This window comes from Micropterus dolomieu, linkage group LG01 (genome assembly GCF_021292245.1).
Source record: "Micropterus dolomieu isolate WLL.071019.BEF.003 ecotype Adirondacks linkage group LG01, ASM2129224v1, whole genome shotgun sequence".
In the NCBI taxonomy this organism is placed as follows: Eukaryota; Metazoa; Chordata; class Actinopteri; order Centrarchiformes; family Centrarchidae; genus Micropterus; species Micropterus dolomieu.
In genome coordinates, this window is record NC_060150.1 from 14175001 (window position 1) to 14190272 (window position 15272).

The 15272-nt window shown below is 45.0% G+C and overlaps 1 protein-coding gene across 1 annotated transcript in view; it reads right to left on the minus strand.

Moving 5' to 3' along the window:
* The window catches only part of LOC123976752 (collagen alpha-1(VIII) chain-like), a 28004-nt gene extending 15940 nt beyond the window's left edge, over positions 1-12064 (minus strand). The window contains exon 1 of the mRNA XM_046059107.1: positions 11975-12064. The gene's annotated coding sequence lies outside the window, so the exon portion shown is untranslated. The remainder of the gene's footprint in view (positions 1-11974) is intronic.
* Between the last annotated feature and the right edge of the window lie 3208 nt (positions 12065-15272).

Sequence of the window (15272 nt, forward strand, 5' to 3'; positions counted from 1 at the left end):
GTAATAATGCAAAATACATGAAACTATTTTGTCAGCGCAGTGTGAAAAGGTTTACACACAGGAATGCAACGATCAGCTGACAGGAGTAGCATAAGAGCCAAGACAACATCTGGGGAATTCACCTGTGTGTGTGTGTGTGTGTGTGTGTGTGTGTGTGTGTGTGTGTGTGTGTGTGTGTGTGTGTGTGTGTGTGTGTGTGTGTGTGACTATTTGCATGTATGTGTGCAAATAGTCACACACTGCAGTGATGCTCCTGTGAGATAGTCTGCACTCACACTGGGAAAACGATTACTCAATCAACAGAAAATTCATTTTGATTCATTTTTCATCCAAAAATGCCAAACATTTCCTGATTCCAGCTTTTCAAATGTGAGGATTTGCTACTTTTCGTAGAATTATGTGATCATACATTTAATATCTTTGGGGTTAGGACTGTTGGTCAGACAAATCAAGAAATTTATAGACATCACCTTGGGCTCTGATAACAATGAAGGGCAATTTTTAGAATTAGTTGCAGCCCTGCTTCTATTTTAAAAATGCAGTATAAAATAGTTCACAGTATATGCATTTTTCTAGAGTTGATGCAAAGTAATAACTTTTATAAACAATAACATTTTGATAGCAAATTTCAGAGAAAAAACGATGAGTCAGACTGCAAACAAAGCCAGCAGTGAGGCTGATGCTTCACTAGAGGGCGCCAAAATCAAACCATCACTACTTGATCAGTCTTTACTGGTGTTTTCCTCAGACTGGGTGGAGAACTACATGTGCTTCCATTTGCAAGAAAACACCTGACAAAGAGTGCGTTTGCTGCCTGACTTAAATGCTTTTGCACAATCAGATATATTTTTGTTTTTAGTGTAATTAATACTGGTTTTGCGCATCACGCCTGCCATTTTCCATCCACAGCACAATCCGCAGAGCAACAACAGTCACTCACTGCATTATTCTCACAAACCACAAGTCATATTCTGAGCACATTCTGGACCTGAAGCTGTTTTTCTTTTCGCTGCCCTGTCTGCCTCTGAGCAGGTGATTTATCTCGCCTCAATCAACAAGTAGCATTTCCCCACAGCTCAACTTATCTTGATAGGAAGTGAATATCACTGAGTTTTCTCAGACCAAGCTGGACAATGAAGCAGAAAGTGCACATCTGCTCAAGTTCTTCTCCAACCTAACTTGCTTTTTTTCAGCATTCCTTCACACCTACTCAATCTCTTTGCAGAGCGAAGGCCGGAGGCGTCTACAGCCTCAAACTGGACGAGGCAGACAAGGGTTCAGCTGACCTTTGGGCAGACTGGAAAGCCTCGTTTAAGGTGGTAACACATTTCAAACGGATGTTCCAAATAACCAAGTGACCACAAAGGGAAGTAGCATCCACATGAGTTTCAAATTGGTAACTGCAGTGTTTTCTTACTGCTCCTCTAAACTCTGACATACACATACGTTCATGCAAAATTGCACCTACACCCCCCTTCCCACTCACACAACTCTGTCTGTGCGACCTCTTCACCCATTCACTGACAGATTTCCCCTATCCTACAGCTCTGGGAACCACAAGTCATCCAATGTCTGGCCACAACATTCATTTCAGGCGAAGATCAGGAGCGGGAGGAGAATTATTTTCCTATTAGCTTTGAGTTCTGTCAAAACAGAGTATCTGGTGTCTGCAGACAACATTAATAGCAATGCAGAACCAAGAAGCACTTCAGGTACTTGCAGAAGTCGTTCATATGTTCTTGAGAGAACAAGAAATCAATGAGAAGCAAGGATGGGAAGAATCTTAAAATATTTACTCTGCAGAGAGCTTATTTTACATGACATGTTCCACTATCTAGCACAGCGGGAAGGAAACAATTGTGAGGCTTTTCAGACTTTTCCAAACTTAATCCAAGTTTTCTCCTGAACTTCGTGCGGTTTTCTTGCTCTCTCTCATATTTGCACTGGCTCTCAAAGGGACACTCCACTAGTGAATGATTATTTTTATAGGCAATAATAACGTTTGGCCAATAATCAGATCTGATCACTTAGACTTTGCTTAAACCACAGACTCCAGTGGGGAATTCTTCAGTTTGCAGCTGCATAAATATATTTTGTGTACTGTGTAAAGAACAGGCCACACTGTGCATGAAGCCACATGCTGTCTCCCTTCTTCTGTTTCTAACCCTTTCTGATGAACAGTGGTGGAAAGTAAGTTACTCAAGTACTGTGCATAAGTAGCCTAAAGTTTTGAAGAATTTGTACTTTACTTTTTCTATTTTCTTTTGCTTATTATGTTTCAGTGGAAATCATATACTGTTTATTCAACTACATTTATTTATTTTCAGATTAAGATTTTAAATAAAAAAAAAACATGATGTTTATAAAATGCACTGCAAGTTTTAAAATCTTTCCATCCAAAATGTAACGCAAATTTTAAACAAATTTCCAGAAAATCTGTTATGCAAACATTAGCAGTTGGATCATTGTGATAAACAGTTGGTGCCATTAAACCATTGTAGAAGAAGAGATCGCAATCAGATGACAGAATTACAAGAGCACCAGTTCAAACCTCAAACTATAGAACACCATAAGGATGATGATGGATCAATGCGAGGAACGTGTTTCCATCCAACTTTGCATTTTGTTTTTATTTATTCATTTCCACCGCAGCCAAGTGTAATTCTTTTATACTTTCCTTTTTTGAATTAAATTTCTAGTTTTTAGGATTTTTTTATGGTGCAAATTTAATAATTAGCATAAAAACAGGTGGATGGAAACACAGTTGGAGTTGTTAGCAGTTCCACCAAATAGTGATTTCCCCTACATTTCCCACTGCTGCCGATGAATCTGATAAAGGCACAAAAAAGCACTCCGTCACAAATTTGCCACAGATACCTTGGAAGATTTCCAACATCCTAAGATGAATGCTTCTGCAATTTGAATACACAGGACATCAAAAAAGATGGGCAACTGAAACCTTCCAGAGGGCTCGAAATTTGGTGGGTGACAGCAGTTTAATATTTAAAAAATGACAAAGTGGTGATCATTTGTTGCTTTAAAAGAGAGTTTCTGTCAGTTTATTGCTGATAGTTTCACTGTGATGATGGTTTCCTCAGAGCACTTTCTAACTATATCTCCATGTAATGCATATACTTCTACAAGTGATCAGTCAGTGGGGGTTTCGGTTGTCTGCATTTGCAAACGTTCTACTTTTTTTACACACAAATCAATTTATTGAGCTCATAAAATGGCCTGGGATCATTTAGGGCTTGCTGCAACATGAATACATCGTCTGACCAGTGACAGTAATGGGATATGACGACAGTCCTGGGGAGCTTAATGTGTTACACAGTCACACTGTAAAATATGCCACTCAGAGAAAAAATATGATCCCCCTTTCCCTGTCCAGATGTTTTTGCAGCAGAGTATTTACGAGGCATAATAAGAACTATGACTCTGTCTACTTAGATAAGAGATACTTTGCAATAAATCTGCAAAATTTAAAGCTGTGATTCCAGAGTGGTGTTTTTTTTAAACTAAGCCACCACTTGCTGCACACAGAAAGAGTAAATAGGATCACTATGGCAGCTAATGTGAGAGACTACTCGCTTGCAGAAAAAATGTCTTTGTCAAAATCGCCACAATTACAATCTGAAGGTGATTTACATTTCCTATTTTGAGACATTTCTAAGGCTGCAGTGCTGTGCACGGTAGCAGGAGAGCGTTTCAAATCACAGAGGCTGCAGCTGCGGGATCAAGAGATACATTCCCTCTGAGCTACATAAACACTTCCTGTTCAGTAGGTGAGAACTGTGCAGGAGTCTGAGTGCGAGGCGGAGAGAGAAAATACCATCAAGAGACATTAACGGAGCAACAAATATATAAAGTCACAGCCTGCTGACAGAAGCGCCTGAGTCACTCCCTGCATAGATTTTCCTTCACAGTATGGGGATTCAAAGTTGCCGGTTTGTTCTTGCAACCTCCACAACAAACTCACATCCACTATTCTTTCCAGCTCCCTCTACGATAAAAGTAAGTCCTTTATCTGAACTGCAACTGTAACACAATAAATTAACTAATAAAAGCACTTTTACCTTAACATTGTGCTCTGACTATACTGTTTACTGTAAAATAAATAGTTATTTGAATATTTTGACATTTTGTGAAATACGCTTATTCACAATCTTGCTGAGAGTTGTACGCTAATGAAGCTACAGCCAGGAGACAGTTAGCTTAGCTTAGCATATTGGTCCGAAGGTACCAAGCAACTCTAAAGCTCACTAATTAACATGCTATACCTGGAGATATGAAATGTTTTGGTTTGGGGTCATTTGCCTCCTCAAATCATCAGCTTGTTCAAAATGAAAAAATCTATTGCTAAAGCAAATCTTATTGGATCCTGATTGACATTACAAATGACAGTGATGCAGTGCTGTTGTCTTCTTTTGCCTTGAAGTGAAGGGCTTACAGTATCAGTATGCTGTTTCATTAAAGAGACAACACATGCAGTCAATTCCTGACAAACTGACTGGTTTTGAAGAAACGTCTCGGGTTACGTATGTAACCCCTTTTCTCTGAGAAGGGGACGAGACACTGCGTCGGTGACGACACTATGGGAACGTCTCTGGGCATGCCAGGGCTGAACTATGAATGAAACTTCTCCAATCCTATTGGTGTTGCTAGAACGGTAGCGTGTGACGGCGTAACCGGAGGCGTATATAAGCACGCCGGCACACAGGACACATTAGCCCTTTTCTATGAAGCAAGGCACTCCAGGCGGGGTGAGGTGTGGCGGACCGACGCAGTGTCTCGTTCCCCTTCTCGTGGAACAAGGGTTATATATGTTACCTGAGACGTTCCCCTTCGAGGGAACTCGAACTGCGTCGGTGACGACACTATGGGAACGAGATACCCACTTAGGCCGCGCCGAAACCCCGCCTGCCCCCAGCGTGCAGAACCTGATGGCACGACTAGGAGGAGAGCGCACGGGTGCCGGGTGCAGAAGGAAGGTCCAGACTGTAAAACCAGATGAAAGTCTGAGGGGTGGTCCAGCCAGCCGCGTCACACAAATCCTGGAGCGACGCCCCTGCGAGGAGGGCCCTAGAAGCCGCCATGCCTCGAGTAGAGTGCGCCTTTACGGCCATAGGTGAAGGCAAACCGTGCACCTGATAGGCCAGGGAAATAGTCTGAACGATCCAGTTGCTGATGGTATGTTTAGAAGCAGGGAGCCCAGCCTTGGGAGACCCGAAACACACCAGCAACTGGTCTTTCCTCCACCGGGAAGACTTCAGAGTGTAAATACTCAGAGCTCTGATAGGGCAGAGCAGATGAAGTCTCCCGTCCTCCGCCGTCACATGAGGTGGGGGATGAAACACCTGCAGCACTGTGGACCCTGCCAATCTGGCCGGGACCTTAGGGACATAGCCTGGACAAGGGTGCAGGATGGCTGACCTTCCCCGGGGCAAACTGGAGATCCCCCACCCTCCTCAGAGAGGTGATAGTGAGGAGAAGGCCATCTTAAGGGTCAGGTGCTTGGCCAGGGGGGTTCGAAGGGGGTTCGAAGGGGGCCTCAGCCAGGGCTTCGAGAACCACTGCCAGGTCCCAGGTGGTAACCCTGGAACGAGTCACGGGTCTCATCCTCCGGGCTCCACAAAGGAAGCGCACAACCAGTGGAAGCCTCCCCAAGGGCCCATCACTCAGAGGGGCGTGAAATGCTGCAATGGCAGCCACATATACTTTGAGCGTGGATGGGGAGAGGCCCGTGGAGAAACGGTGCTGGAGAACTCCAGTATCATAATTACTGAGCAGGTAACTGGGTCCACCGTCCGTTCTCTACACCAGGTGGCATTTTAACACATTCCACTTCAGGCCGTACATCCTTCTCGTGGACGGGGCTCTGGAGCTGAGCAGCGTCTCGACTGCTCCTGTCGTCAGGCCCGCATCTAGGAACTGCGCCCCCTCAGGGGCCAGACCCATAGCTGCCACAGGATGGGGCGCAGGTGAAAGGCCCGGTCCTCCGCCTGGGACAGCAGGTCTCTCCTCAGAGGGACCTGCCAGGGGGGGCCCTCTAGGAGCGATAATATGTCCGAGAACCACACTCGGGGCGGCCAGACACGGGGCTATTGACAGTAGGCTGACACCGTCCTGACGGAACCCCTCCAGAACCCCCGGGGGCAGAGCAACTGGGGGAAGAGCATACAGACGCAGCCTTGGCCATGTCTGCACCATGGCATCCAGCCCTAGTGGGGCTGGGGGCGAGAGGGAGAACCACAGGGGACAGTGCGTAGTCAAACAAGTCCACGTCTATGAGGCCGAACTTTTCGCACCCACCTCGTGGTGGAGTCTCCATTCCATGGGCCTCAGCCCCTGTCTCGACAGCAGGTCTGCTCCCTGATTCTGAGTCCCAGGGACGTACATCACTCTGAGGGACAGCAGTCTCTGCTGGGACCACAGGAGGATCTGATGTGCCAGTATGCATAACGGGCGTGAGCGCAGACCCCCCTGGTGATTCAAATAGGCCACCACTGCCGTATTGTCGGTTCTGACAAGGACGTGGCGACCGGCAGAAACTCCTCAGAGCTCTGAATACCTCCAACATTTCCAGGCAATTTATGTGCCAGGAGAAATGATGCTCCTGCCAGGAGCCTCTCACAAAGCGGCCGTCCACGACCGCGCCCCATCCCGTGAGTGAGGCGTCTGTCGAAATAATTGTTTGGCGACAGATCGCTCCCAACACGGGACCTTGGGACAGGAACCAAGATTTCCTCCATACAGACAGGGAACGAAGGTACCTGCTCGTAACCCGTATCAGACAGAGTGGATTTCCCCTCGGGGAGAATCCCTTGGATTTTTGCCACCACTGCAGGGCTCTCATGTGCAGTAGTCCAGAAGGTATTATACTGGACGCTGCTGCCAGGAGACCCAACACCCACTGAAAGTGATGGTGCGGCCTAACTGCACTCTGGTCACTGAGGACAAAATGGACTCGACGCGTGCGGGAGACAGGTGGGCCCGCATCGTTGTTGAGTCCCACACCACCCCTAGGAACGTAGTCCGTTGGGCAGGCGTCAGCACGCTCTTCTTTGCGTTGAGCCGCAGCCCCAAACGCTGAAGGTGGGTGAGGACGATCTCGATGCCGAACCACTAACTCCCGAGACTGGGCCAGGATGAGCCAGTCGTCGTTGTAGTTCAATATGCGGATGCCCTGGAGCCTCAGCGGGGCCAGAGCTGCATCCATGCATTTGGTGAACGTGCGGGGAGAGGGTGCTAGGCCGAACGGAAGAACCCGATACTGGTAAGCCGTGCCCCTGAAGGCAAACCTCAGGAACTTCCTGTGAGAGGGACGGATGGAGACTGGAAATAAGCGTCTTTGCAGATCTATCGTGACAAACCAATCCTCGAAACTGATGATGGCGGGGATGGTGAGCATCCTGAACCTGAATCTCCTCAGAGATCGCAGATCCAAAATCGGATGCAACCCATCCGTCCTTCTTGGGAACTATGAAGTACCGGCTGTAGAGCCCGGACTCCCTGACTGGCGGGGAAATAAGCTCTCTGGCCCCGTTTTCCAGCAGAGAGCGAACTTCTTGTCCCAATACCTGGCTCTTCCCCTCGGGGCTGGTGGCTGGTGTTATGCGTAGGTCCCCGGTGGCACCCTGAAGTGGAGGACCACCAGGGAAAAGCTGCAACCCCTCGAGGCGGGCAGACTGGTGAGAGCTTGCTGGCGGCTAGCGTGTCCCGAGCGCCAAGATGGCGGGAAAACAGAGCCTGTTGCCTGAGCCGCCACGAGGGATGGGGACCTCGGTCAGTCTCTCTCAGGGTGGTGGTGGTGGTGGGCCCCCCTACTCGAAACCTCAGGACCTCTTCCCCGAGCCCGCCGAGACTGAATGACGGTCCTCAGACCCGTCTTCTCGGGGGGCTGTGGGCAAGAGCGTCGCCTCGCGTCCCAGGTATGTTGAGAGGGACTATGGGAAGCGACGTTTCGCTTCTGGCTCCGGCGGTAGGGGCTAGCCGAGGGCTGAGCTCGTCTCTCTTCAGCAGGGGGAGATATTGCTCAAACGCCTCTCCCTGCGTTTTGGTGTGCTGAAACCTGCTGATGACAAAATCCACTGCCTCACCAAAAAGGCCAGTAGGAGAGAGGGGCACATCCAGGAGAAAAGCCTTCTCCTTCCCCTGGATGCCGAGATGTTGAGCCACAGATGGCGCTCCGTAGCCACCAATGCTGCCATGGAGCTGCCATGGAGCGGCCAATGGAACGGGCCGTCTCCTTGGTAACACGGAGTGTTAAGTCCGTAGCTCTACGGAGCTCAGTCAGGGACCTCCCCCTAGGTCACAGTCTCTGAGAAGATCGGTCTGGTACGCCTGCAAGGTGGCCATCGTGTGCAGGCTTGCACCAGCTCGACCCGCTGCCATGTAGGCCTTGCCCACCAAAGCGGATGTTGTCCGACACGGCTTGGTGGGGAGCGCCGGCGTCTGAAGGAATGAAGCGAGGGTGAGAGAAAGATAGCTCGTGAGCGCTTCCTCCACCCGAGGCATCGTTCCAAAGCCGTGCTGCTTAGTTTCTGTCACGCTGCTGGACTACAGCAGCGTGACAGAAACTAAGCAGCCAGTCAGCAGTCAGCCGAGCAGAGCAGCTCTTTTTTTTTTTCTCTCTCTCGGTCTTTTCCATGATTTACACAACTCATTGTGTACACAACTCATTGTGTAAATCAGGAAAGAATGGCGAGGATCGACGTGGGGGTGGTGCTCGGGCTGCAGAAAAGCTCATTGAGGTTACTGCCGGCCCGCGGCTCCTGCCCCACCTCTCATAGCTGGGTGCGGACTGATGACATCGGCCCGGCTCCCGGAAGTCATCCTCCATGATGCTAAGCACGTCTAGCTAGACTTTCAGGTAAGACAACAACTTTCTCGATAGTGGAGCTTCCAAACATACTCAGAGTGCCTGCTGAATAGAAAAAAGCTAATGTGTCCTGTGTGCCGGCATGCTTATATACACCTCCGGTTACCGTCACACACTACCGTTCTAGCAACACCAATAGGATTGGAGTAGTTTCATTCATAGTTCAGCCCTGCCACGCCCAGAGGCGTTCCCATAGTGTCGTCACTGACGCAGTTCGAGTTCCCTCGAAGGGGAACATGTATAACATTTTTCCATCACTGGGCAGGTTCACCACTTTGAGTTCTCAAAGTTCTTGGAGTTGTGAAGCCTATCTGCGTCCAAAACTCAAGAGTTAACATGAGAAGATCCAGCTACTCCCAGGCCATTGGACAAATACACACACAAAAACACACTTACACTAAAAAAACAACACAATTGTACAGCAATTACCATGTTTGTGAGGATGTGCGTTTCACTACCCAATCCAAAAGTAAAAATCTTTAAGTAACTTCAACCTGTTTATTTGGTGATCAAGCTGGGCTAAAGTGGGGGTTCCAACTCCTTTTTCTAATATGGAAATAGCATGTAGTCCTAGAAGAACACAAAAACAAACACACTCTAAAAATGCATGCATGCATCTTTGGGAGTCTGGTTGATCTAGACATGATACCGCCACGGATAAACCATCCATAACTTCTTCCTAAACATGCATCTTTGGGAGTTTGGTTGATCCAGACATGATACCGCCACGGATAAACCATCCATAACTTCTTCCTAAACATGCATCTTTGGGAGTTTGGTTGATCCAGACATGATACCGCCACGGATAAACCATCCATAACTTCTTCCTAAACATGCATCTTTGGGAGTTTGGTTGATCCAGACATGATACCGCCACGGATAAACCATCCATAACTTCTTCCTAAACATGCATCTTTGGGAGTTTGGTTGATCCAGACATGATACCGCCACGGATAAACCATCCATAACTTCTTCCTAAACATGCATCTTTGGGAGTTTGGTTGATCCAGACATGATACCGCCACGGATAAACCATCCATAACTTCTTCCTAAACATGCATCTTTGGGAGTTTGGTTGATCCAGACATGATACCGCCACGGATAAACCATCCATAACTTCTTCCTAAACATGCATCTTTGGGAGTTTGGTTGATCCAGACATGATACCGCCACGGATAAACCATCCATAACTTCTTCCTAAACATGCATCTTTGGGAGTTTGGTTGATCCAGACATGATACCGCCACGGATAAACCATCCATAACTTCTTCCTAAACATGCATCTTTGGGAGTTTGGTTGATCCAGACATGATACCGCCACGGATAAACCATCCATAACTTCTTCCTAAACATGCATCTTTGGGAGTTTGGTTGATCCAGACATGATACCGCCACGGATAAACCATCCATAACTTCTTCCTAAACAAGCAGGCATACGCCAAATGCCCTGCTGTACAACCCAAAATTGACCTCCTCACATCTGCAGAATGGTGTTGTGTGTGTTTCCACTGTGCTGCTGCTTAGCACTGAACGACAAAAAAATCCATAACAACATTTTGCTGATGCCAACAGTCCTTTCAGCACACAGAGGATACACTAAGAGCGTTACGGTGATCAAAAACTTTCGGCAAGTTAATTGGACAGCTCGTTTAACCTCAGCTATGTGAGGTTACCACATTTTCCCCTAATTAAGAGTTTTTCTCTCTTAGAAAGGAAAAAACACATGATCACTTTTTAAGAGGGCTGAAAGTTAGAAACAGCTGCAAAACATCTAACACAGTTTCTTCACAAGTTCCATTTACAAAAAAGACCTTTCGTGTAACTCAAATGTTGTCAAAGAAACGTATCACCTCAGCTCATCAGACAGGCCTGTGAAGCTCATTAGCTACAAGCATATTTCCACTTCTGCTTGCACCAAAATATGGCTGCTTTCATTGCAAGCTACGTCTGCATGCAATTCATAGCATTACTTGCAGCAGAAAACAGAAACAAAAGTCCACCAGTTTAACATTGTGATAAATGTCAGGAGTGAAGCAGGGATTCCCAACGGTTTCCTGGCAGGTGCACACACTCAGATATTCTGTGTTTAAATTATGCTGAGAAGATAGAGAGGCAAATAAAATCTGTCTGCTTTGAAGCTTTTGGTCAGTTTGCATGGACAGAAGTTTGCCATTTTTATCTATCACAACATCAAAGCCAGTGTGAACCAATGTCTGCAGAGAATCCATTTTCACACAAACGAGATTTGAAAAAATTGACTGAAATGAAAAGAAGACCACTAAAGACTGAAAACTCAACATCTGCTTGTTTTCGGTAGAAGACAGGTAGAAAAAAAGTTGCCTAAAAGATTTCCTGAAGCCCAAACTTTCCATCTGACTCATTTCTCTGAGCCAATGCCAGATAGCCTCTTTCTAAAACTGACTTTAATCCTGTACTCTCTTATTTATGTGGGATAGTTAAAACTACAATAACATCAGCACTTAATCCTTTTCATCCTCAAACATTGGATGAAAAAGTGGCTACATTTCTCCTTCCGTGTTGAAAGACATGCGACTAAAAATTTCTTAAATGTCAAGACATTCCATTAACTGGTGCTAAATCCTGTCAAGATGCTGCACCGTGCATTTATTTTAACAAGCTTAAGCCTGAGTTATTCTTCCCAGGTGTCTCTTTTGGATTTTCTCTGCTTTTGGAAAACTGTCTGACATTATCTGCGGAGACTTCTGTCAGCGGAGGCCTCACAGCAAGAAGTCCTGTGAAACATTATTCTTTTGCTTTGCCTATCTCCACGTTCTTTTTCCTCAAACCTAGTTCTGTGAATTATGTGCCATTCCAAAGTTTACTTGTGTAATGTTCCAAGAATTCAAGCAAGACATCATTGTTTTTCCAGGAAAAAAGGCAAAAAGATCCGGTCAAGGCATTGCAATCAAACAGCCATGCATGAAAAACACATTGAAAATCAAACCATAGGCGTCCTTTCAGAGCTAATGAGTTCTCACTGAATGCTACTGCTGCACTAAAAAACCTAAACATGGCGGTCATGCCAATCAAAATCATTAAATCCTGCTGTGCCAGTGGTGACGCATCACTTACCTTTGTGTGTGTGCGTGCTGCTGCTGCTGCTGCTGCTGCTGCTGCAGGGTAAAAGTATCACAAAGCTTTGAGGAGTTTAGGACAGACGCTGAACAGCAGCCTTGGTGAGGGTTTGGCTTTTATCTGCAGGTGGGTGGAGCTGCACGAGCTGAGAGAGGGGAAGCTCTGGATCTGTGCATGTATGTGAGAGAAGGAGGGAGGGAAAGCAGATAACAGGATCTGTGCGAGAGAGAAACCACTACTGGAGCTGCATGTTTGCAGCATTAGAAGTTATATTAGACAGAAATACTGAGGCCGAATAGGAAGCTCACTCAGCTTCCACAAGGAGGATGATTCTCGTTTAACTTGGAGCTCTCGGTGCATTCTTTGCATGCAGAAAGATTTAAGGGCAGGGTCTCACTTTGGTTTTGGCTGAGGTCAAGATCTAGCTGAAAGGAGAGGTTTTTGTGACTACCACAGTACACACACAGTAGTTGACGAAACAATCTAACCACAAGGTCCATTTAGAAGCTGTTTTGGAGATTTCAATTGTATTACACATTCTTCCTCTGTCCCAGTTGTCATGGATTTGCAGATGTTTGAATTTCCACTTAAAGAACTTTTAAGCCAATATGGACCTTGTTATTTCTCACATACAGTCAGTATCAGAGTATAATTTTTCTCTTGTTCTTTCTCTCTTTATTAGAGCATTGAAAAAGGCAAGTACAAGACAAATCCCTCTGCTAGTTTAATCAAAACCAAGAGTCTGCAGCCATGCTAGCTCTTTGAAACTGTACTTCAGCACAGAGGTACTTTGAACTAAATGCTAACATGCAGATGTTTACCAGGTATTATGTTGCCAAACATTACGCAAGCAATGAAGTAACACTAACGCAAAGTAGCGTACAGCAAGGGCCGAAGGAAATGTCACTATTTTGGCAGGTATTTCTTAAACAAAGAATTGGACAAATTAATATTTTGACCAGATAACTGAAACATTTGACCTGCTGGTGGTGCTAAAGGAACATTCAGGGGATCCCCTATGTCATTAGGATTCATCCTCTGGAAACCATTAATATCTGTACCAAAATTCATGGCAATCCATCGAAACATTTGTTAAGATATGTCACTCTGGACCAAAGTACTGGACGAACTGATATCGCCATCCATAGCCTTTGTTACCATGGCTACAAATGATGATTGAAGAAAACTTTTCTATCACAGTCTTTGGCAGGTAGATGTTTTAGAGGATGTAACAATCTAAAATTCTTCAATATAATATGATGTTTGTGAGTTGGAAAGTAAAGAAACTTAATTAGAATCTATCATCTGCCAAAAGAAATCAAGACGAAATGAGCTTAAGGTTGCCCAGGCCTGCTAAGCCCAATGACGGAGCTTTGTGTAATGATTGGAATAGCTGAAAGGACATTTGGTTTCGACAGTCATCAGTCATTAGTGTGCCCTGTTAGTCTCAATCATACTATTCAGGAGATTTGAGGGGACTTTTAATTTGAATATGGCCAAACTAACCCAAAGTATTCCAACACCCCCCAAAAATTCTTTAGACTCCCAATTAAATAAAAAGTCCACCCAATCTGGCAACACTGGTTTACATCATAGAGGTTTACATGTACATGCAGCCCTCCCATGTGACTCTTCCCCAGAGCTTTGGGTGTAAAATATTGAAACTATTTAGCTTTTGTGCAAATTCTTCAGTGTGTGGAAGTAACAAGCAGAGGCAGAGGGGAGAGCATTCACACTCTGAACAGCTGGTTCACATTTGAGGAATTATTCTTTGTGTTTTTGTTGGTCTTGCTATTTTAGTTCTTTAACATGTTCTCCCAATGCAGGAATTGTTTATAAAGAAAACATTTTGGTTCCCCCCTGACAGATTTTACTGTCAGCTTCTTCGTGCTAAAACACACTGCGCTAATTTGTGCTTGTTAAAGTAATTTGCAACGCAAATGGTCACATCTTTGCCTACTGGTCAGTTAATGTGGAAAAATACTGTGTACAAACAGTATTTGCCTTCATTCACCTACAAACTTGACTACTTTTTAAATCCAACAGATTAACCTATTCTTAACTTTTCATTGTCCATCTTGAAGTCATCACTTTCAGTTTTATTAAGTCCAGAGCAGCAAACTGTTTTCCCCAACATACCCCAGAAAGATCAATAAGCAGCCAGTTGTGTGGAAATACTGACCTCATACCTGTCTGCATGCAGACTTCCTGTTCATGTAGGCCTACTTATTAACCTGCGACTTAGATCTCCAGGCCAAGCTGCCGTAGCAAACCTTGGCTGGGAATCTTCCTCCCCCTAACTCCCTGTTTCCTGTTCCTCAATCAGCTTTCTTTCATCTTGGGACTTGCAGCTCACGAGTAATGCTAACAGGTGGATGCACTGTGACAATAATATGGGTTTGGTTTGTGTTTCATATATGTCCTGATCTCTCGTCATGTTTCACTAAGACTACTGTAGAACATTTACATTATTTTCTGAAGTTTTCAACTTGGGCAATATCCATTCTGAAAACTAAACCCTGTCAAACAGACCTAACTTTTTCCTCATGTTGCAGCAGCTATGAAATGGTTGAAATGTGATTAATCCAGACATCATAAACATAATTTGTTGCTGGGCACTGATTTCGAAATATGTTATGCTCCAAAACCAACAAAACATTGAAATGAAGTGACGTGGACATCGGAAAAAATAATCAACTGGTTTTCTTGTGGGTGCTCTTTTTTTATTTTTTTTCTTGGAATCTCTCTCTGACACGATCAATCGAGGGTAACTGGAATACACATTCTGTATTTTATCCTAAAACACCTCACCAGAGTTTGTTTCATATTGGTTCTGTCAGCATAATGCTCAAATTTGTAAATACTTAAATGCAAAGTTCAGAAGCACTTATCAGCATAAAAACTTTTTATGATTGTACACAGAGGTGCTTTATGCTAAATGCTACATGTATATCAGGTATGACATTTACCGTGTTCACTATCTTAGTTTAGTTTGTTAACATGCTAACATTTGCTGAAGTACAGCTGAGGCTTATGGGAATATCAATGTTGGCAATAAACCACTATTTGACAAATTAAAATGAAACTTCTGACCTTTTGATGACAGAGTTAGAGGAAAAGTTGAGGGATCACCAAAATTATTACAACTCATCCTGAAAGGGACATGAATGTCTAAGGCCCACACACCAGATTTAATCCTTCATTCTGATTTAGCTTCCTCTAAAGGTTTCAAAGTGAGTTTGCATTTAATGGTCAGTTTCTTAATACGCTTATTTAAGATATAAGACAATTTTTG